This window comes from Silene latifolia, unplaced genomic scaffold (assembly GCF_048544455.1).
Source record: "Silene latifolia isolate original U9 population unplaced genomic scaffold, ASM4854445v1 scaffold_151, whole genome shotgun sequence".
Lineage (NCBI taxonomy): Eukaryota > Viridiplantae > Streptophyta > Magnoliopsida > Caryophyllales > Caryophyllaceae > Silene > Silene latifolia.
In genome coordinates this window covers 186,800-212,182 of record NW_027413139.1, presented here as the reverse complement: position 1 = coordinate 212,182, position 25,383 = coordinate 186,800, and positions in this window count along the sequence as shown.

Here is a 25,383-nt window from a genome sequence, read left to right as displayed (position 1 = left end):
TGATTGCAATAGAAGTTTAACATCCCATGTGTCCATGTGTTCAAACTTCTTACACTTGCATTTTCCTTCACATTCATGTTCTCTCTCATAGCATGAATCTTACCAAGTACACATCAAGGTTCTCGACCTTGGTTTTGGTTCTTTAACTTGAAAGAACTTTCTTATCGATCATCTCATAACGAACGAATTTGCGATGAATAATACAACTTGTACTGATCAAGTATTCTATCCACACACAATGCACTAGGTATATGTTTTGTAGAATCTTGTAACAATTGACAAGATTATTTAGCTTAGCACTTCTCACAAGTCCTAGCTTTTACTAGGAAAGATCGTTTTTGAATAACCTCTTATTGAACCAAGCATCTTTCCAAAACTTCTCATTTCTCTTTCTAGGCTTGAAAGACTTGGGATTCTCATAAATCCTCATATGTGCTCGGATTTTCTACAATATGTGCAACCTCTTGACACACAATAGAATATTCCGTCAATCACTGAAATCGCTTATCGGATTCTACTTGAGAATTCATGACGTTTCTATTATGGCTCACCAATCAATCATCATGCTCTTACGCATATGATTCACAATTGGACACGTACATGATTATTCTAATGGCGGAAACATTAGTTATTGATAATCATGAGATCAACCGTTCTTAGGTTCAATGAATTACCATGACTGCTAATGGTAATCCCATTTTCATTCATATGAATAACCTATGTGTATGTTGATATGATGTGTATCTCTTAATACTAATCCAACATCCCTCGATGTAGTTGGATTCATCATTGTCCATTTTCATCCAGAATTGAAAACTGAATTGCTTCTTTATGAAAGAAGGTATTAGCTCGTCATTCTTTAATGAGTGATGAGTCGTAAAAATTCAAAAGATGATAACTCCCACTAAATTCCATGTCTTCACATGAGAATTTCCTAACTCCCACTCAATTTTACATATTTCGAAATTGACTTCTCGATCGAAATTTATTCAAGAGTTGAATATAAAATTGCATTGCCAAGTTATTAAGATAGAACCATATATGTTCCCATCATATCCCTTCAAAATACCTATTTTGAAGTGGTCTCATCTTTTCCTTACGGAAAAAGATTTTAAATCTCCAATACACTCATGTCATAATGATGTGTAGCAATGTCATTATTCAAGTATAAACAATATCTAGAATACGTCCTTCGCAAATACCCTTTTGGAAGGAGGTTTAACCATTTCATAGTGAGGTTAAGCATGACATCTGCGTGGTTAAAACTTTGGCCATTGAAGATATCGGTATATCAATCCTTGCAACTCGATCATAACTAGTATGTTACTATGATTCATTTAGGCTCTTAAGTAAATCTCAAGGTTGAAACTATTGGTCAATTGTTTCATAAACTTAGTCAAAAACTTGTTAAGACTTTACATTAGTCATTTTTCTTCCAAAACTTTCTTTTGGTCTCCTCGTGTAGTTTTCTCAAGAAAATTCTCTTATGATTACTACACTTGGTCTCTTTAGTGAGACCATAGATCTCATCTATTCGGCATACTATGTAAATAAATATACCTTCATTCAAATCATTCTCTCTTGTGTAGATCTTCATATACACAAGTACACAATTTCATCTTACCTTGTGTGTTGTGTCCTCATTTTTCTCCCACTCTATCTTTAGAATAAATACACTAAACATTCAAAGATAGCATATGAGACACAAATTAATGATGTTGAAGTATAAGTAGAACTATTTCATAGATAGACTAATAGTTATTGATGTCATATGTGTACTTGGTGATTGACATTCCTTTAAGAGAGTTCATAGACTCAAAATCACTTTATAAATGATCACACACATGCCTTAAGCATGTGGACATATAATGAAACCCGTCATTATATTTGTCTATTAGATCACTTTAAGTGAATAACCTTATGTTTCAAAACGCAAGCATTTAAAGATGAAATTTTAGAACATAAAGGATAAATGATAAAAACGGGTGACTTGGGTTGCAAACCAAGTCACCATTATCCAAAATACAACCCATTATCCAAAATACCTTTCCATGTCGAACACGGAAACTTAAAGTTCTAAAAAATTCAAAACATAACTTAAAATAAGACAATGAAAAACAAAGCTCCACAAAAGCTATCCTTAGCTTCTCCATGGTTTCTCATGCTTGTTTTTCTTTTCCCTTGTCTTTGCTTGGTGGAGGCCCTATTTACAATAAAAAGGGGAGATACATTATCACAACTTTGCATCATAATACCATAGTTGAATTAGAAACATAAAAGAAGGTTAGTCATTTACCTACTGGAGTGATCTTTCCAGCTTTGATATCACCAAGGTATTTGGAACAATTTCTTTTCCAATGTCCCATGCCATTACAATAATGGCATTTATCAAGAGGACCCTTCTTGACTTTGGAGGTGCTAGCTTCACAAGACTTAGCTTTGGTGAATGTGGGAGCTTGCTTTTTACCCTTTCTCCCATTCTTCTTGAACTTCCCCTTACTCTTTGTGCTTATGTTAAGCACATCCTTGGGAGGGTTCACATTTAACCCCATGTCCCTCTCGGCTTGCACAAGTAACTTGTGCAACTCCTCAAGAGACACGTCCTTGTCTTGCATGTTGAAATTCACCCGAAATTGCACATATGCCTTGACTTTGGACAAGGAGTGTAGAATCCTATCTACGATGAGTTCTTTGGGGATTTCAACCTTTTGAATTTTCAAGGTCTCGACAAGCTCCATGAGTTTGAGCACATGAGGGCTAACCTTTTGGCCCTCTTTGAAGTCGAGATCAAAGAATGCCGCGACCGCCTCATATTGGACGATCCGCGGAGTTTGTGAAAACATGGTCACAAGTTTGGAGTAAATCTCATTAGCATTGCCCATTTTAAAGGTTCTCCTTTGGAGGTCCGCCTCCATCGCAAATATTAAGACATTTTTCATTGCGGCGGACTCCTTTTGGTAAGTCTCATAGGCTTCCCTAGTGGCCGCGGTGGACCTAGTGGAGGGTTCGGGTGGAGAGGCCTCGGTAAGGTAACGAAGCTTGTCGTCACCTTCGGCGGCTAATTTGAGTTGGGCATCCCATTCGTTGAAATTTGACCCATTCTTTTCAAGTTTACATCGATCCATAAAGGATCGGAGCCAAGACGAACTAGCGAGTGGTGTAGCATTAGGAGTTGGTGTTGATGTTGCCATTTGTTATGAAAAAGAAGTGGTCTACAAAATAAGATATAAGGAGTAAAACAAATGTCGTTTTAATGATACTCGTAAAAGTATGACTTAAACAAGTTTTAAGCATTTTTCTAGTGACCTCTACCCAACTAGATAAATGATTCCAAGACCCAAATTCATATCGACTTAGGCACGGGGTAGCCGATGCAACCTTTACCAATATAACTCGGTGGATTAACTTTTTAATCGATTCTACTTTTAGAACTCTTGGTCGATAAAATTACTCTAATGTTTATCTATAGCCCAAAACACATCAACAAGGGCACGGGGTAGCCGATGCAACCCATGTCAATTACTTTTGTTGAGTTCAATCCAAATTTCGAATAAATGTGTCCATTATCCAAACCCACATCAACTTGGGCACGGGGTAGCCGATACATCCCTTATCAACATGAATTCGGTGGATTAACATTCATCACCCACTTCCCTACGTAATAAGGTTTGTATCCCGGGTAGCCGAGTGCACTCCCTCGCGAAATAGGTTTTCATGGTTTCTACTATTTGGTAAGGCTATGTCTCAATTAATTGTTTTAGCGAGAGGTCATGTCAATTTATTATCTATCACGTTTTAAGTGAACTAAAGCGGTGAACTACGATAATTCTAATTGACACGGTCGATAAACTCGATAAAAGACAATGCATGTTTAGTTTTGACGATTTAGCGATGCATGTGACATAAAATAAAATGCAAGCATAAAAGTAAATAAATCCTAGTATGGCCTTTCCTAAAATAGAAAAACTATTTATCTATTACATATTCGGAAACCAACTCCATTGGTCCCTTGAACTTCGGTTGTTTCACGCATCTCGAGGTAACACCGTCTTTATGTATCGCCATTCTTGAAGAAATCCGTCTTTGGGTACTCCGGAATGAATAAAATTACATAATAAATTACATAATTTCCTATTATACATTTGTAACTAAAATAAAATAAATCTATTAAATTACAAAACGGTGATACGAGATCACAATAAAAATTACAACCGAATCGATATTCCCATGCATTTCGGGAAATACCAATTAAAATCTAAGGCCATACTAAGTAAAATTACATAATTCAAAAATTACATAAATTAAAATTATGACAATCATAAAGAAAATGGAGCATTATAATATTTATGAACATGCTCAATTTTATGCTAAATCGCCTTTTAATTAGCCAATATCGTATATAACCTTTTTTACTTGACGGCGTGATTTCAACATTTTATAATCACAAAAATACATAAACTCATATTTATGCATAAGTTAATTACCCTAACCTCTTAGGACTCAAAATTTAGTCTTCACTAATAATTTGACCATAATTAACCCATATTTTATAAAAATTGTTCATAAATGGACCAAAATTACAAAAATAAGCTATTAAACTTCAAATAAATCACAAAATTTCAAATAAATTCAAAATTTGAAATTTAAACTCATGAACATTCTAGAAAAATTCCATGACACTCATAGTGTTCAAAATCTTAGGTTAAAAAATTTCGAAATTTTCCCCGGAAAAACAATGTTGCGGTTTATCGATTTTTAATAAAATAATTATAAAAACATGGAAAAATTATTTTCATTAACTTTTCAATTTTAGATCTGAAAAATATAATAAAATGCAACATTAGACGTTTTTCCTAAGTCATAGATTATGTTTTATTAATTTTCCACTAATAATGTCACTATTTATGCTATTTTTCTTCAAAAATTAATAAATCATGCAAAAAGACTTCTTTATAGCCAATTATTTTACACACATCTTGTAAAATTGCATGTGACAACATAATAATTTTCTATGACCAGATTCGAAATTTAACTCATATTAGCCTATTTTTCACCTAAATCCGAATTTAATAATGAAAAATTCATTTTTCGAGCATAACAAGACCAAAAATTATAAAACTTTACAGGTTATCTCAAAATAATATATGTAACAACATATACAAAAACCAAGTGAAAATTCGAAGTATAGCTAATTTTAGACCAAAAATGACATTTTTACTCATAAAATCACATTTAAATGCCATTATTGTAAATTATGAACAATAAAAATCCGAAAAATTAACCAAAATATCCCAAAACACTTTAGGACCAGAAATATTAACATGCATGTAATAATTTCGTGATATATCATAATAACACAAATTTTACAAGTTTTATTTGTTATTCTTATAACTCGGAAAAACTTTTAACCAATTTGCATGCAAACAATCGTGGCTCTTGATACCGATTGAAGGAAATGTAGATTCATATACATTCTTAACATACTCATATATGTCAAAATAATTTGTCATAAAATTAAAACGGATTTTATGCATGCAAACAAATAATATAATAGAGGAGAAATCATGTCCTTACATTCAATATTTCGGTTATATTGGGCACAAGAGAGATCACCTTTCTCTCTTGTTCTTGAGCTTTTCCCTTATGGATGAACAAGATCTAAGTATAAGATCTCTCCCCAAGCTTTATACCCAAGGCTTCTCTTAATTTAATTAATATTACAAATACTAGTATAATATTAATCAAGGTAGAAAATTGAACCAAAAACTTTTATAAAACACTTATATGTTTCGGTTTTATGAGAGAAGGAGAGGAGGATTTTTATTCTCTCTAAAATTGTATTTTGGATGATAGATTGAATAAATGAATAATACACTACACTTAGTATATTATTAGGTAAAATTATGGAAAAACAATGATAGCATTTGCCTTCTCAAAACCGTGTAAGAGGAGGGCATTAGGGGAGCCAATGCATGGAAAAGTTGTTCTTCACAATGAACAATAGGCTTGCATGGCTAGTGACTAGTGCAATCATCATGCCTTCCACTAATTACAAACAACATATAATTAGCTTAAATCCCTCTAATTTTCGGCCCACTCTATAATATGGATTCCATATTATTTTGTCAATTGTCAATATGTCACATGTCATATGTGACATAAATTTGTTATGTATTTTTAACATATTAAAAATCAACGTATTATCAAAATACGTCACATACAAAAATCGACTTAGTAATTTTATAATTACTTGTGCCAAAATATTTTACCATTTATAAATTACAACCGATTGTATTTATAACAATTCATTCAATTTAATTGTTACATTAAACAATTATTTCATCCGAGTAATGATACAATTCAATTACTCGGACCGTATCTTATTTAATCACATTTCAATATGATACGTAAATTTTACTTCCAAAATCGTCCGTCAATTTTCAAGTAATTTAATTAACTCGCAACATTATACGATTAATTAAATAATCAATTAAGAGTATTGCCCTTTAGGTATGACCTAGGGGTCAATCGATCACCACCGTCACACGACAAAAGAATGTCAAACTCTAGTCGGCCAATCATTACCGATATATGTTGACCAGGTTGATAAATAAAATTACTTCCCAATTGTATTCTATATAATGAGATTTAAACATGTGATCATCATGATCACAATGTGATCGCATTATTGCCGGAGGACACATATTCCAACACAGCTTATCGAGCACTTTGACTCACCAATGCCCTCATAAGTCGAGGGGTGGAAGCGAGAAATGATGGTGCTTAGATGGGATTCATCCACCGCCTCACCTCCCTTACCCACGTTCTTGAGTGCCTCTATGAGTGCATCTTGTCACTCAATCATATGGCAACCTCATCCACAGTTATCTCGGTGGATTGGATGTATGCTACTAACTTATTTGGCGGCATTTTGAGCTAATATAAGCAAGGAAACGTAAGCACATAGCCTACGGCTCAAAATAAAGAAAACCCTTTGCCAAAGAAGTACTTGGCCGTGTATGGTGTAATACTTGGTCGAGTATAGACTACTCGGTCGAGTAATGCTACTACTCGGCCGAGTATTCCACCCAAAGAGCCAACGTCAAAAACACGAAAAACATACTCGGTCAAGTGTGGATGTTACTCGGTCGAGTATGCCTCACTCGGTCGAGTATGCCTCACTCGGTCGAGTAAACCTATTACTCGGCCGAGTGATCACAACCCTAGCTACTGCTCAGTACACATCAATGAATACTCAATGAGTGCTGGGTTACTCGCCGATTATCCCTATTGGGTCGAGTACCACTGCTCGATTTAGTCATGCCAAAACGAGCTATATACTTACGATAATATACTTAACATGCAATTCAATACTCAACACTTTACTACCCTTTCAAAAGCCAAGTAATAAATCATGCATCATGCTCAATCATGTTCAACTACGCAATTTACATTCTCATCTCATCCAATAACTTCACAAACCACAATTACAAGTACCACACACATTACACTAAACACATAATGATTCCCAAGACACCCCCATGTTGACAGCCTCGAAGTTGTAAGGGCCTCAATACGACTTCAGGACGTCTCCCAAGTCTTTACGGTAGCTCCAAATAACTCTCCTCGGGTTCATTTTTTTAAACACCCTATGTTCATTAGGTTCATTGGTTTTAGGTTCCAGAATCATCGTTCTGATACCACTTTGTAACACCCCCACGTACCAAGGTACCTTACCAAGGACCACCCTAGCATGAGAGGTTGTTACCATCTCGGTTGCCCGAGGATAGTATATCAAAAGAAACCACTCCACAACATTTATTAAAGTATATAAAGTTAATGTTTACATAGTTCCAAAACCAAACCAAAAGAAATGATTACTAATCTCAACAACTGAAAATAAAACAGCTAATCTCGTAACAGCGGAAGCTAGACTCGAAGTGATGACTCCCCATCTCGTCCCCATAGCTAGAGACAATCATCACCTGTCACAATCTTCTCACCATCCCCAAATGGATCACCACAGATTTACAAAACAACAATGGGGTCAGTTCACTGCATAATCCGAATAAGACAAAATACAACAAAGATAAAGACAGTTGTTCCATAACCAATCTCCAACTCCCAATCATATCTCGTATCTGACTACACACTTACGTGTGTAGCCCTACCAGACATCAGCTGCAATAGATAATCTCACCGCCGTGGGGACCGCAGCCTTGCCCACCTAAGCCCCGCTCATCACATGAGCGATAACCCGTGTTCATTAATGTGCACATCCTCTCTTGTGGTGGGTTCCACAAAGGGCGAATCAAGGGTGTGAAGCCACTCCTGCAAGTGACTCCACTCAGCCGAGGATGCACCTCGCAAACATCATCAATTCATCTCCACTCCCATTCTCCAATCAACCAACATAAATCAATCAACAATATTAAACATATCAATCAAATCACAACAACGCATTTTAAATCAATTATACAATCAACTGAGTAGGGAAACCCAACCTTAGAACAAATCTGATACGAGTCAATTAAGAAAGCTAGAACGGCTCCTCTAAGAAATCTCCACCTAACAATAACCATACAATCCAATCACAATCACTCACAAAATCCCTTTTCCCCTAAATTACAAAACTAGGGTAAACCCTAAAAAGACAAACTGACAAAACTTGTAGGATTAGTGGCTTACCAACACAATCGACGCACGCGAGGAAAGAACAAGACTCACAAACAATCCGCGATCTTGAGAGAGATTAGAGGTGATTAGAGTTACGTTTGAGGGTTTAGTTTTTGTAAAAAGTAAAAGTGAAACTGTAAATCTTGTTTTATAACTCTAATCATCTTTAAATCAAACAGCGGCAATAATTCTCGTCAGACCGGATACTCGGTCAAGTATAAAGTATACTCGGCCGAGTATCCCTTACTCGGTCGAGTATTACCATACTCGGCCGAGTATTCCTGGACAATATGTTGCAGTATGTGTCCTCAACAATAGTGAGATCACATTATTAAATCTCATGATAAGAATACGTAAAGGGATGATTCAATATAGTCAACTGATCAACATTAATCGGTAATGATTGGCTAACTAGAGTTTGACATAACTGTTGTTTGATGGTGGTGATCAGTTGATCCCTTAAGGTCACACCTAAAGGATGATTCCCTCAATTGTAAAGTTAATCGATTGTATGATGATACAGATTGATTAAATCCTTAAGTTGAAAAAATTGATATATAAGAGAGAATAATATATCTTATTGTAATATGATTAAATAAGATTCAATTTAGTAATTAAAATGTTATATTACCACCACCACACCCCACCGGTTTTTGCTCCCCCATATAGAATAAGAATTGTTCTTATTCTTATAATTCATTCTTACACACAAAATTATCCTTCTCACTCTCTCTTTCTCTTGTCTCTAGAAATAGGTTTTAGATCATAATTTGTTCATAGATCTAATATGAAAATATTACTAAATGTGTAGTAATTTTATTAGATTAAAATTTAAGGTTCACTATTAATATTATCTAGTTAATAAGATTAATAGTATTGAGGGATTGTCTTGGTGCAACTAAGAGGAGGTATTCCACCATGAATACTTGAAGATTTTGGAGGATCCCTCAATATCTTATTTAGATCAAGATCTAGATTTGGAAGGAGTCCAAATCTAGTGTCCATAAATCCGTCACAAATGTATGTAAGAAAATCGATTTCTCCTTATTTTTGTATAAAATCATCTTGCATGCAACTAGATCCAAGAGATAAATTAATGAGTAAATTATAAAATCTATTAAATACGTTTAATAGGGGTTTTAGAAACTTTCAATTGGCATCAAGAGCTTTGGTGTTGCATGCATATCATTTTATTGCTTTTTATGAGTTATTTGATAACAAAATAAAAACTAAAATTTGTGATTTATAAGGATAAAGCCACGAAATTTTGTGCATGTAATATATTTTGGTTCTAAAATATTTTTAAGTCATATTGATGATTTATGGAGGATTATTGCTTATTTTAATGTTTTTTAGTGAAATAATTGCATTTTAATGTATAAAATGGCATTTTTTAACTAAAAAAAGTTAAACTTCAATTCTGACCATGAAATTTTAGTATGCCCTCACATGCATATTTTACTTATTGTATGTAAAATTTTGTATTAATTTGATTAGTATTGCATGATTTATGATTTCTATGTGATAAAAGTGCTATAACTGGAGGTTGAATGACTAAAAATAGTTAAGCTTCATAATAGGCCATAAAATTTTAATATGATGTAAATTCATATGTTACAGATTGTATGTAAAATTTTAGACAAATGTGATTTATTATACATGATTTATAATTTTAATGGTTAAAATGATATAAATAGTGACTGTTTTTAGCAAAAATAGCTAAAATGAATTTTATGGCATGAAATTGTTTCCTAATGTTTTATATATGATATAGACATCAGATCTAAAGTTGCATGATTAATTTTGATTGATTTGGTAGGTTTATTGATTTTTATGTGATAAAATCAATAAAAGGGCAACTTTATTAATCATAAAAATTAATTCGAATTTTTTGGTTGAAATTTTGCCATTTCTAGGTTATGAAAATTATTTAAGAATGTTCAAAATTTTGATTTTGATTGTTTCATAACTTTTATGTTTAATTTGGAATTAAATGGTAAAAGTTATGATTTATACGATTTATTAATGAAGTAAATTATAAATATTTTGTGAGCAATTTTAGTACGTTTTGGAATCTTGGTAATATTCTAGAATTTAAAAAATTGTGATTTCAAAAATTTTCCAAATGTTTATGATTTATTGGGAATTATTTCATAATTGTTATGATTAAGAGAAGTTTAATAAGCAATAATACAAAACCAAGTTGAATTACTATCAAATATTTAGTGAAGACTAATTTTTGAGTCCTAAGAAGGTTAGGATAATTAACTTGGGCTTAAATTTAATTTAAGTATTGATTTGTGATTTTAATAAGTTATTATCACATATTTCCATAAAAACCGGATTATATACGATATAAGACTTAAGTAGGGCGATTTGGCACATTAATTTGGCATGTTAGACACATATATTTATGCTGCATTTTTTTTTTATGAATGTCATATTTTATTTATATAATTTTGAATTATGTAATTTTATCTTAGTATGACCTTAGTTTTAATCGGTATTACCCGTAATGTAAGGGATTACCGATTCGGTTGTAATTTTAATGTGATCTCGTATCACTTTTATTTTTACTAGTTTTTCATATTATAAATGTTTAATAGGAATAGCCATGTATTTTATTATTATTTGTAATTCCGAAGTTCCTTCAAGACGGTGATGTTCGGAAAGGCGTTCCAACGAAGACGGAGTTCTTGGGAAGCGTGCCACTTGAAGTTCAAGGGACCAATGGAGTTGGTTTCCGAATTTGTAATAGATTATTAGATTTTCTATTTTAGGAAAGGCCATACTAGGAAATTTATTTATTGCTTTCCATTTTTCTTTATATGTTACATGCATTGCCAAATCACCATTAACATCACATGCATTTCTATATATATATATCATCTTTTTCGACCGTGTCGATTATAATTATCGTTAGTTCACTAATATAGTTCACATAAAAGTGATAGATAATAAATCTACAAGACCTCTCACATATTTAAAATTGAGATTAGCCTTTCCAAATAGTAGGACCCATGAATCCCTTTGACATTTGGGGTAGTTTTCCTGTACTTTTATTTTTCATTGGGTAAGTGGGGTAATAAAACGTTATTACACGCGAAATTTGGTTGGACTCAATGGGATATAAAGACTAGTCTTATGTTCCGGGGCTAGAGATGAAATTTATGAAATTCATCAACCGAGAGTTCTAATTGTAGAATCGGTTAAAGAGTTAATCCACCGAGTTATATTAGTGAGGGATGTATTGGTTTCCCATGCCCGAGTTAATATGAATTTGGATCTCGGAACCATTTATATAATTGGGTGGAGGTCATTATATAGATGCTAAAACATGCTAAAATGTTTTCATATATTAACGATGAATGTTTGTTTTCCCACTATTTCGTTATTTTATATTGTTCTTTATCATCGCTTCTACTCATATACGATATCAATTCGATTGTAACACGAGTCTCCATTAAACCACTATAACCAAAGAAAATAGAATCTCTTTCTAAATCCTCAATGAACCATTTTTATAGGGCATGGAATAGTTCCATAGGAATCGTTCTATTCCTTAGAACTCCATAGGACTTGTCCTATGTCATATAAGATTAGTATCTTAAAATCCAAACATGCCTATGTATGATTTGTTGTGAAGAAGCGTGAATAGATGTAATAATTAGTCAAAATATGTTTTGATAATATCATCTATGCGTCCACGGTTCAAAAAGTCTTATTGCTAAAACCAAACACTTGTCATCAAGTACTTAAGTTATTAAGAACATGACAATGTTAAATTGGTAAATTGATTTGTCAGAAATTTTGATTAACCAAATACCACAATAGAGTTCATCCTTGTGAAGGGTTAACTAGGAATTTATATGAAGATAAGTCTTCATCAAGTAGAAATTCTTAAAGTGAGTGGGAGCAATAAGAAGTAAGTACCTATCTCAATCGTTAAGGATAGAACTAGGTTCGAAAGATAAGGTGTTAGACACATAAATAGATACAAACCCCAATAAGTAAAGATCAAGGAAGTTGGTCATGTGGCATATTCCTTCTCTTAAATCTATGACATTGACATTGCATTTTTACCAAATACCACATCATGACTATTTGATACAAATTTGTGGATTTCATCATAATATTTGGCATTTTCGTGTGACGACTAGCAAAAATAAGTTCAGAAATTTGCATGAATGGAAATAGGGTAGTTGCCATTTCATCCACGAACATATGAATGTTGTAGCGTACTCATTTTAGTTTTGTATTTAGAAATGTACCTCAATAATTGTTATGATGTACAATATGTCTAAATAAGAATATAATTCAAATTTTTGTATAAAAACAAAGGGGTTTCACTATTATGCAATTAAAATAAGCGTTGTACCCTTACCTACCACGATTAAGTTTATGGTGAGACCATACAAATCAAGATAATTATATTCAAACTAAAAGTAAATGTCATATATACAAGACTCAAGTTGGTGATCCCAATCATTTCTCAATTTCCGATTGAAATTCGCATTTAGATACTAGTTTTGACTAGTGTCCCAAACCATTTGATAGAGAATCTTTTGGTGTGTGCGAATCTTGTATTCAAAGCAAAATGTTTCGTGACTTTTCTTGAAAAGTATAGCAAATAGAATAAGTTATTCACCTAATTACACTTCAATGTGTATAGTCGAATATATTTTCAATCTGAGAAGGTCGTTATTACTTCCACTTTTACCGGCGAACTAAGTAGATACTTGGTATCCAATTAATGAGGTAAGAAGAGAAATTCTTTGAATAAATTCAATGAATTCTTTTTATGAAGTATAAAAACCAAAGTATTAGTACTTTGTTTAGGATGAGAACCATGAAGTAATGACTTTATTTTACACCAAATAGAGTGTGATATGGTATCACAAGATCACTTTCATAATCACACCCTATAAAGATAAGGTGTGTGATAAGGATACAAAGAATCCTATATGATATGACTGAATCTTTACTATAAAGTTCGAAGTAGTTTCTATCACAATTTGTCTAATATTTATTTATTCCACTAAAACAAAACATTGTTAAAGCAATCATGTACAATTCATATATGATATGATTAGGCATGGTACCTAAGTTGGAGCTTGTTTTGGAAGAAAGCATGTGGCTTTATAACCCAACTATCACGAGAACAACAGGTTTGTGGCTTGTGATGGTCTCTTTTGAGAAAAGATGATTATTTCTTAAAGACAGAGTGAGAGAAAATGTTCAAGAGCCACAAACTGAGAATAAGACGTAGGAAGATGTTCCTTCTTGGTCAAAATCAGTAATTATTTCTTCGAAACATAAAGTGGACAGAATTCATGTTATTATTTTGAAAGTAATAAACTTATAACTTATTAAGATGCTTTATCTAGTTTCAACTCCGCAAAAGTATGAAATGAGCATAAACATGAAAATGTCTATTAAACTTAGTTGGTTGGTGGCGAAGGGCTTTGCACGCAACAACAACGCTTCATTGTATTCAGATATGATTTGATATAGTTGGATTTTAAAATCATCTTGCATGAGTTTTGTAAATCGCAACTATCCTAAGGTAGGATACGAACTTAAGAAGAAATATTAAGTAGAAGTTAAGGAGTTGAATTGTATTTTTTGATCATGTGTTAAACTTTTTCTCGAATTGTTGAGTAGTTCTGTTTATACATGGAGTTTAGTGGGAGTAATGTGGTGTTACTAGTCTAATATGTAAGGGACATATTGATCATTGTGAATGATGAAAGACTTAGGAGAAGAATAATACATCTCTAAGATATCCAGTTCGATGGATATTAGCATAAAGTTAATATTCTTATGTTAATAAGAATCTTGACAAGTTCAAAGGTTTTGAACATGTAGAAATTGAATCCACATGCTTCCACTGTGGGATTAATTCATTACGTTAAGATGTATCACCATTCTTAAACTTCGTATACTTGGAGTATGACGAGATGGTACAAATCGAATCTTTGAGAGAAGTCTCTATATAGCCACATAGTTCATTAGTTTGTACTCAGGAAGTACTAAAGATATGAAGCTAAGCATTTACAAATGAAATGGTTTTATGTGCAAGGAGTTACACAAAAACCATATTCTAAACACATAAGGATGGTTAGAGAACCATCTTGGCTATATTATTTAAGGAAGATATCTGTTAGAATCGTCCTAGAAAGTTGAACAATAAGATATACACAACGAAAATTGAGTACACTTGCAATAGTGAGATATGCAAGAAGGAAGGGATGATAGTAGGATTCGGTGTTTTGAATTGGAGGAACTATGGTAGTTCGTTCCAATAACCGAAGGTCCTATCCCATTCACTGTGAGGACAGTGGGAGCTATTCTAAGGCAAGAGAGCCTATGTCTAGATTGGATCTAGACAAGTTCTCAAAAGTTTCATAATAAAGATTATACATAACAAAGGGAAAAAGTATATAGTAAAGTTAGTTAAGTGCAAAGTGTTGCTGAGACTTACTAACCAAAGTCTTCTCAAGGGCTTAACATGACAAGTCATGTCATTTCAATTCAGTTGAAATTTACAACCATATACAAAATTAAAAATGGATTATAGATTATGTAGTAATTGATATTGTATCAATTTTACATATGTGATAATACATTCGTCGTTATAGTTTAATTACAAACTCTTTTGTTACTTTGTTATATCCAAATAGGTTGTTGAGATAATATTGAACCCTATTAAAGTGAACTGGATTAACATAGTATTGTCCCCTAGTTGCTCATATGAGGTGACGTCTCCAAGTGAGTAGAGTGTAATGCGATTGATGGCAAGTTCAAGTGCCATAGAGTCATAAGAGAGACTAGTCGATAACATAGGCAGACTGTATGAGACACTCTGTCAGGCAGTGACCGCTTATAGAGTTCTGGTAATTCATATAGCCTGGTCGTGGCGAGAGCTACTATAGTATTCTTTTCAGTCAATTCTTTGACTAGAAACTGTTCACCCAAGTTGGCACAGTTTCTGAGTGACTTTAAATTATGCTCTACGACTTTCGTAAATGAGGTCAAAAGGGCATCTTTCGGGTCATGATGAGCTGTGGCTAGACAAAGGGAGTAGTGCGAAAGGAATTGTCCACCCCCTTGTCAGGGTTATTTTGAATATCAGGGCCACTCGAGGAGTAGTGAACTGAAAATGCGTGGCCCACGCTCGGAAGATATCTATGATAGATAATTCCGGTCAGACAGTTACTCTCCAGATCGAGGAAACCACTCTTGATATGATCACTTGCAAGAACTGAAGGAAAAGTAGATCTATATATACCAACATACTCATATATGTTTTAATTTAATTTGTCATAAAATTAACTAATGATCTTATGCATGCAAACAAATAAATAAAAAGAAGAAACATCCATTCTTACATTGGATTTTCGGTTCAAATGGGCACAAGAGAGATCACCTTTCTCTCTTGTTCTTGAGCTTTCCTTTTGGATGAACAAAGACCCAAGTGTAGGATCTCTCCCAAGGATTTATACCCAAGGCTCACTCTTAATTAAAATTGATATTATGAGTACTAGATAATATTAATTTTGTAGAAAATTGACCCAAAAATAATTTTGGTTTTTGTCTCTAAAAACCGGTTTAGAGAGAAGAGAAGAGGAAAGTATTTTATCTTTCTAAAATTCTTATTTTAGATGAGTTAGAATGAATGAATAATACACACTCATGCATGTAGTGTATATCAAAAATATAAGACAAAAACCCTTTGCCTTTTCTTGTGGTAAAACCGGGTAGGAGGTGTGGAGGGGAGCCAATGCATGCCTTTGTTTATCTTCACAATCCAAACTAGGGTTGCATGGCTAGGCTATTAGTGAATGATTATGTTTTCCACTAATTTAAACAACACAATATTAGCCTAATTCCTCCCCTTAATTTCGGTACATACATAAAATGGAATCCATTTTATTTTTGTCAATTTGTCTTATGTCACATGTTATATGTTACATAAATTTGTTATGTATTTTTTAACATATTAAAAATCAACGTATTAATAAAAATACGTCATATACAAAAATCGACTTAGTAATTCATAATTACTTGTACCAAAATATTTTACCAATTTACAAATCACAATAAATTGTATTTATAATAATTCATTCAATTTCAATTGTTTCTTTAAACAATAATTTTATCCGAGAAATGATACAATTCGATTACTCAGACCGTATCTCATTTAATCAAATTTCAATGTGATACGTAAATTTTACTTCCAAAATCGTCCGTCAATATTTCAAGTAATTTAATTAACTCGTAACGTTATACGATTAATTAAATGATCAATTAAGAGTGTTGCCCTATAGGTATGACCTAGGGGGTCAACTGATCACCACCGTCGCACGACAGTAATGTCAAACTCTAGTCAGCCAATCATTACCGATATATGTTGACCAGTTGACAGTAAATATTACTTCCCAATTGTATTCTTTATAATGAGACTTAAACATGTGATCATCATGATCAACAGTTGTGATCGCATTATTATCGGAGGACACATATTCCAACAATCTCCCACTTGTCCTCGACAACTGTGCGTCACCAATTCTCTTGTCCTATTACTATCTCCCACTCAATGCAAGGTGTCTTTCAGGTCGTACTTGCAAGTGATCATATCGAGAGTGGTTTCCTCGATCTGGAGAATAACTGATTGACCGGATTTATCCACCATGGATACATTCCGAGCGTGGCCACGCATTTCCAGTTCATTACTCCTCGAGTGGCCCTGAGATATTGTTATAACCCTGACTTGGGATGGAAAATTTCTATCGCACTCATTCCCTTCGACTAGCCACAGCCATCATAACCCAAAACATGCCCATTTGACCCCATTTACAAAGGTCGTAGTAACACAAATCAAAGTTAATCTGAAACTGTGCCATCTTAGGCGAATAGTCTTTAGTCAAAAGAATCGACTCATTTGAATACTATAGCAGCTCTCGCCACGACCAGGCTGTATAAATTTGCCAGAACTCTATAAGCGGTCATTAGGCCCGACAAAATGTTCCTAACAGTCTGCCTATGTGATCGACTAGTCATCTCACATGACTCTATGGCACTTGAACTTGCCATCAATCGCATCACACTCTAGTCACTTCGAGACGTCACCCCATACAAGTAACTATGGGCAAATACAATGTTAATCCATGTTCACTTTAACGGGGTTCAATTGTCTCCACAACCCGTTTGGATGTAACAAAGTGTATGGTGAGTTAATAATAACTCAAACGACAAATGTCGACATCACACTCGGGTAGTCAATACCATATTTCAACCTTGTGATGTATATCGTAAGTGTAAACACTTATTGATTGCAATAGAAGTTTAACATGCCATGTGTCCATGTGTTAAAACTTCTTACACTTGCATTTTCCTTTACATTCATGTTCTCTCTCATAGCATGAACCTTACCAAGTACACATCAAGGTTCCCGACCTTGGTTTCGGTTCTTTAACTTGAAAGAACTTCCTTATCGATTATCACATAACGAACGAATTTGTGATGAATGATATAACTTGTACCGATCAAGTACTCCATCCACACACAATGCACTAGGTATATGTTTTGTAGAGTCTTACAACAATTTGCCAAGACGATTGGTCTAGCACTTCTCATAAGTCCTAGCATATTAGGAAAGATTAGTTTTGAGTAACTTACTCTCCAACTAAGTATCTTTCCAAAACTTCTTATTTCTCTTTCTAGCTTGAAATATTTAGGATTCTCATAAATCCTTACATGTGCTCGGATTTTCATTAATATGTGCAACCTCTTGACACACAATAGAGCATTCCGTCAAACACCGAAATCGCTCATCGGATTCTACTCGAGAATTCATGACGTTTCTATTGTGGCTTACCAATGAATCATCATGCTCTTATGCATATGATTCACCATTGGACATGTGCATGATTATTCTAATGGCGAAAACATTAGTAACTTTTAATCATGTCATCAACTATATATAGGTTCAAGGAACGACCATGACTGCTAATGGCAATTCCATTTCATTTAGATGAATAACCTATGTTTCTGTTGATTCGATGTGTATCTCCCAATACTTATCCAACATCCCTTGATGTAATTGGATTCATCATAGTCCATTTTCATCCAGAATTGAAAACTCAAATCTTCCTCTATGAAGGAAGGTATTAGCTCGTCATTCTTCAATGAGTGGTGAGTTGTAAACATTCAAAGGATGATAGCTCCCACTAAATTCCATGTATTCACATGATAATTTCCTAACTCCCACTCAATTCCACATATTTCAAAATTGACTTCTCAATCGAAACTTTTCAAGAATTGAAATATAAATTGCATTGCCAAGTTATTAAGATAAAACCATATATGTTCCCATCATATCCTTTCAAAATGCCTATTTTGAAGTGGTCTCATCTTAACCTTATGGAAAAAGATTTTAATCTCTAACTCACACATATCATAATGATGTGTAGCGATGTCATTATTCAAATATAAAAATATCTAGAACACGTCCTTCGAAATACCCTTTCAGAAGGAGATTTAACCATTTCATAATGAGGTTAAGTAATGACATTTGCGTGGTTAAAACTTGGCCATTGAAGATATCGGTATATCAATCTTTGCAACTCGATCATAACTAGTATGTTACTTTGATTCTTTTAGGCTCTTAAGTAAATCTCAAGGTTGAAACTATTGGTCAAAATTTTCATAAACTTAGTCAAAACTCTTGTTAAGACTTTACATTAGTCATTTTTCTTCCAAAACTTTCTTTTGGTCTCCTCGTGTAATTATCTTAAGAATATGTTCTTTTGATTACTTCACTTGGTCTCTTTTGTCATATAACTGACTTGAGACCATTGATCTCATCTACTCGGTATACTATATAAATAGATATACCTTCATTCAAATCATTCTCTCTTGCGTAGATCTTCATTTACACAAGTACACAATTTTATCTTGCCTTGTGTGTTGTGTCCTCATTTTTCTCCCACTCTATCTTTAGAATAAATACACTAGAGATTCAAAGAAAGCATATGAGACACAAATAATGATTTGAAGTATAAGGAGAACTACCGCATAGGTTGACTAATAGTTTTAGATTTCGAGAGTGTACTTGGTGATTGACATCCCTTTAGGAGAGTTCGTAGACTCAAGGTTACTTTGTAAATGATCATACACAAGCCTTAAGCATGTGGACATATAATGAAACCCGTCATTATATTTGTCTATTAGATCACTTTAAGTGAACAATCATATGTTTCTAAGAGCAAGCATTTAAATACGGATTTTAGAACAAAAGGATAAAATGATAAAACGGGTGACTTGGGTTGCAAACCAAGTCACCATTATCCAAAATACCTTTCCATGTCAAACACGGAAACTTAAGGTTCTAAAATCCAAAACATAATTTAAAATAAGACAATGAAAAGCAAAGCTCCATGAAAGCTATCCCTAGCTTCTTGATGGTTTCTCATGCTTGCTTTTCCTTTCCCTTGCCTTTGCTTGGTGGAGGCCCTATTTACAATAAAAAGGGAGATACATTATCACAACTTTGCATCATAATACCATAGTTGAATTAGAAACATAAAAGAAGGATAGTCATTTACCTACTGGAGTAATCTTTCCAGCCTTAATATCACCAAGGTATTTGGAACAATTTCTTTTCCAATGTCCCATACCATTACAATAATGGCATTTATCAAGAGGACCCTTCTTGATTTTTGAAGTGCTAGCTTCACAAGTCTTAGCTTTGGTGAATGTGGGAGCTTGCTTCTTACCCTTCCTCCCATTCTTCTTGAACTTCCCCTTACTCTTAGTGCTTATGTTAAGCACATCCTTTGGAGGGTTCACATTTAACCCCATATCCCTCTCGGCTTGCACAAGTAACTTGTGCAATTCTTCAAGAGACACATCCTTGTCTTGCATGTTAAAATTCACCCGGAATTGAACATATGCTTTGACTTTGGACAATGAGTGTAGAATCCTATCTACAATGAGTTCTTTGGGGATTTCAACCTTTTGAATTTTCAAGGTCTCGACAAGTTCCATAAGTTTGAGCACATGAGGGCTAACCTTTTGGCCCTCTTTGAAGTCGAGATCAAAGAATGCCGCGGCCGCCTCATATTGGACGATCCACGGAGTTTGTGAAAACATTGTCACAAGTTTGGAGTAAATCTCATTAGCATTGCCCATTTTAAAGGCTCTCCTTTGGAGATCCGCCTCCATAGCAAATATCAAGACGTTTTTCATTGCGGCGGACTCCTTTTGGTAAGCCTCATATGCTTCCCTAGAGGCGGCGGTCGACCTAGTAGTAGGTTCGGGTGGAGAGGCCTCGGTAAGGTAACGAAGCTTGTCGTCACCTTGGGCGGCTAATTTGAGTTGGGCATCCCAATCGGAGAAATTTGACCCATTCTTTTCAAGTTTACATCGATCCATGAAGGATCGGAGCCATGATGAATTAGCGAGAGGTGTGGCGTTAGGGGTTGGTGTTGCCATTTGTTATGAGGGAAAAAGAAGTGGTCTACAAAACAAAGTAGAAGGAGTAAAACAAATGTCGTTTAACAATAATACTCGAAAAAATTATAATTTAAACAAGTTTTATGCATTTTCTAGTGACCTCTACCCAACTAGATAAATGATTCCAAGACCCAAATTCATATTAACTTGGGCATGGTGTGGCCGATACATCCCTTATTGATATAACTCGGTGGATTAACGTTTTAATCGATTCTACTTTTAGAACTCTTGGTCGATAATATTACATTAACAATTATCTTTAGCCCAAAACACATCCGACAAGGGCACGGTGTGGCCGATACATCCCTTATCAAAAACTTTTGTTGAGTTCAATCCAAATTTCGAATAAATGTGTCCATGATCCAAACCCACATTAACTCGGGCACGGTGTGGCCGATACATCCCTTATCAACATGAATTCGGTGGATAGACATTTATCACCCACTTCCCCTACTTAACAAGGTTTGTACCCCGGTGTGGCCGAGTGCACTCCCTCGCGAAATAGGGTTTCATGGTTTCTACTATTTGGGAAGGCTATGTCTCAATTAATTATTTTAGCGAGAGGTCATGTCAATTTATTATCTATCACGTTTTAAGTGAACTAAAGCGGTGAACTACGATAATTTTAATTGACACGGTCGATAAACTCGATGAAAGAAGATGCATGTTTTAGTTATGGCGATTTAGCGATGCATGTGACATAAAAATAAAATGCAAGCATAAAATAAATAAATCCTAGTATGGCCTTTCCTAAAATAGAAAAACTATTTAACTATTACATATTCGGAAACCAACTCCATTGGTCCCTTGAACTTCGGTTGTGGCACGCATCTCGAGGTAACACCGTCTTTATGTATCGCCATCTTGAAGAAATCCGTCTTTGGGAACTCCGAGATAAATTAAATTACATAGCAAATTACATAATTTCCTATTATACATTTGTAACTAAAATATAATAAATCTATTAAATTACAAAACGGTGATACGAGATCACAATAAAATTACAACCGAATCGATATTCCCATACATTTCGGGAAATACCAATTAAAATCTAAGGCCATACTAAGTAAAATTACATAATTCAAAAATTACATAAATAAAATTATGACAATCATAAATAAAATGCAGCATTATAATATGTATGAACATGCCAAATTTTATGCTAAATCGCCTTTAATTAGCCAATATCGTATATTACTCGGTTTTTACGGATTTGCGTGATTTCAACATTTTATAATCACAAAAATTACATAAATTCATATTTATGCATAAGTTAATTACCCTAACCTCTTAGGACTCAAAATTTAGTCTTCACTAATTATTTGACCATAATTAACTCATATTTCTTATATTTTGTTCATTAATGGACTTAAAATTACAAAAATAAGCTATAAACTTCAAATAAATCACAAAATTTCAAATAAATTCAAAATTTGAAATTTAAACTCATGAACATTCTGGAAAAATACCATGACACTCATAATGTTCAAAAACTTAGGTTAAAATTTCGAAATTTTTCCCGGAAAAACAATGTTGCGGTTTATCGGATTTTAACAAAATAATCATAAAAACATGGAAAAATTATATTCATCAACTTTTCAATTTTAGATCTGAAAAAGATAATAAAATGCAGCATATAATGTTTTTCCTTAGTCATAGATTATGTTTTATTAATTTTTCACTAATAATGTCACTATTTATGCTATTTTTCTTCAAAAATCCATAAATCATGCAAAAAGACTTCACTATAGCCTATTATTTTACACACATCTTGTAAAATTTCATGTGACAACATACTAAATTTCTATGACCAGATTCGAAATTTATCTCATATTAACCTATTTTTCACCTAAATCCGAATTTAATAATAAAAAATCCATTTTTTGAGCATAAGAAGTCCAACAATTATGAAAATTTACAGGTTATCTCAAAATAATATATGTGACAACATATCCAACAATCACTGGAAAATTCGAAGTATAGCTAATTTTAGACCGAAAATGACATTTTTACTCATAAAATCATATTTAAATGCCATTATTGTATAATATGACCAATAAAAATCCGTAAATTAACCAAAATATCCTAAAACATTTTAGGACCAGAAATTTAACATGCATAAATTTATTTCGTGATATCTCATAATAACACAAATTATTCAAGTTTTATAGGTTAATCTTTATAACTCAGAAAACCTTTTAACCGATTTGCATGCAAACAACCATGGCTCTGATACCAATTGAAGGAAAAGTAGATCTATATATACCAACATACTCATATATGTTTTAATTTAATTTGTCATAAAATTAACTAATGATCTTATGCATGCAAACAAATAATTAAAAAGAAGAAACATCCATTCTTACATTGGATTTTCGGTTCAAATGGGCACAAGAGAGATCACCTTTATCTCTTGTTCTTGAGCTTTCCTTTTGGATGAACAAAGACCCAAGTGTAGGATCTCTCCCAAGGATTTATACCTAAGGCTCACTCTTAATTAAAATTGATATTATGAGTACTAGATAATATTAATTTTGTAGAAAATTGACCCAAAAATAATTTTGGTTTTTGTCTCTAAAAACCGGTTTAGAGAGAATAGAAGAGAAAAGTATTTTATCTTTCTAAAATTCTTATTTTAGATGAGTTAGAATGAATGAATAATACACACTCATGCGTGTAGTATATATCAAAAATATAAGACAAAAACCCTTTGCCTTTTCTTGTGGTAAAACCGGGTAGGAGGTGTGGAGGGGAGCCAATGCATGCCTTTGTTTATCTTCACAATGCAAACTAGGGTTGCATGGCTAGGCTATTAGTGAATGATTATGTTTTCCACTAATTTAAACAACACAATATTAGCCTAATTCTTCCCCTTAATTTCGGTACATACATAAAATGGAATCCATTTTATTTTTGTCAATTTGTCTTATGTCACATGTCATATGTTACATAAATTTGTTATGTATTTTTTTAACATATTAAAAATCAACGTATTAATAAAAATACGTCATATACAAAATTCGACTTAGTAATTCATAATTACTTGTACCAAAATATTTTACCAATTTACAAATCACAATAAATTGTATTTATAATAATTCATTCAATTTCAATTGTTTCTTTAAACAATAATTTCAAACAATAATTTCATCCGAAATTTCAATGATACAATTCGATTACTTCAAGTAATTTAATTAACTCGCGATTAATTAAATGATTAATTAAGAGTGTTGCCCTATAGTATCTCATTATGACAAGAGTTTGACAAGAGAATTTACTTCCCAATTGTATTCTTTATAATGAAACTTAAACATGTGATCGCATGATCACTTATCTCGGACAAGTGAGAGATTGTAATATGACAAGAGAATTGTTGGAGTATGTGTCATCAACAATAGTGTGATCATATTATTAAATTTCATGATAAGAATACATAAAGGGATGATTCAATATATATAGTCAAATGATCAACATTAATCGGTAATGATTGGCTAACTAGAGTTTGACATTACTGTCGTTTGACGGTGGTGATCAGTTGATCCCTTAAGGTCACACCTAAAGGACGATTCCCTCAATTGTAAAGTTAATCGATTGTATGGCGATACAGATTGATTAAATCCTTAAGTTGAACGAATTTATATATAAGAGAGAATATTATATCTTATTATAATATGATTAAATAAGATTCAATTTAGTAATTAAAATGTTATATTACTAAAATTGATTATTGTTTATGAAACAATTGAGATAAGAATGAATAATTAATTATAATTAAAAAATCTTGTGAATTATATTAACTTGACCAATTTAATACACAAGTAATTATGAATTACTGATAAATTTGTTATTTGTAATTTATTTAATTTATTTAATGATATTTAGTTGTTAAATATGCATTAAATTGATTAACAATATGTTACATGCTACATGTGACATATTATATGACAATGTTACAATTGACAAACATAAAATGGTTGTCTATATCCATCAATTAGGAAGGAATGATGAGAGATAAAGTTAGAGAGATAAAATTCCCTCTAAATTAGGTGGTTTTTTTATCAAGCAATGGCTAGATCCAAAAAAACTCCAAAATATCATCAAAAAATACGCAAAGTAACAATCAGAAAAACGAAAAACACGTTGATCATGGATTAAAATCACTCAATAAAGGAAAATCTCACCATCGTC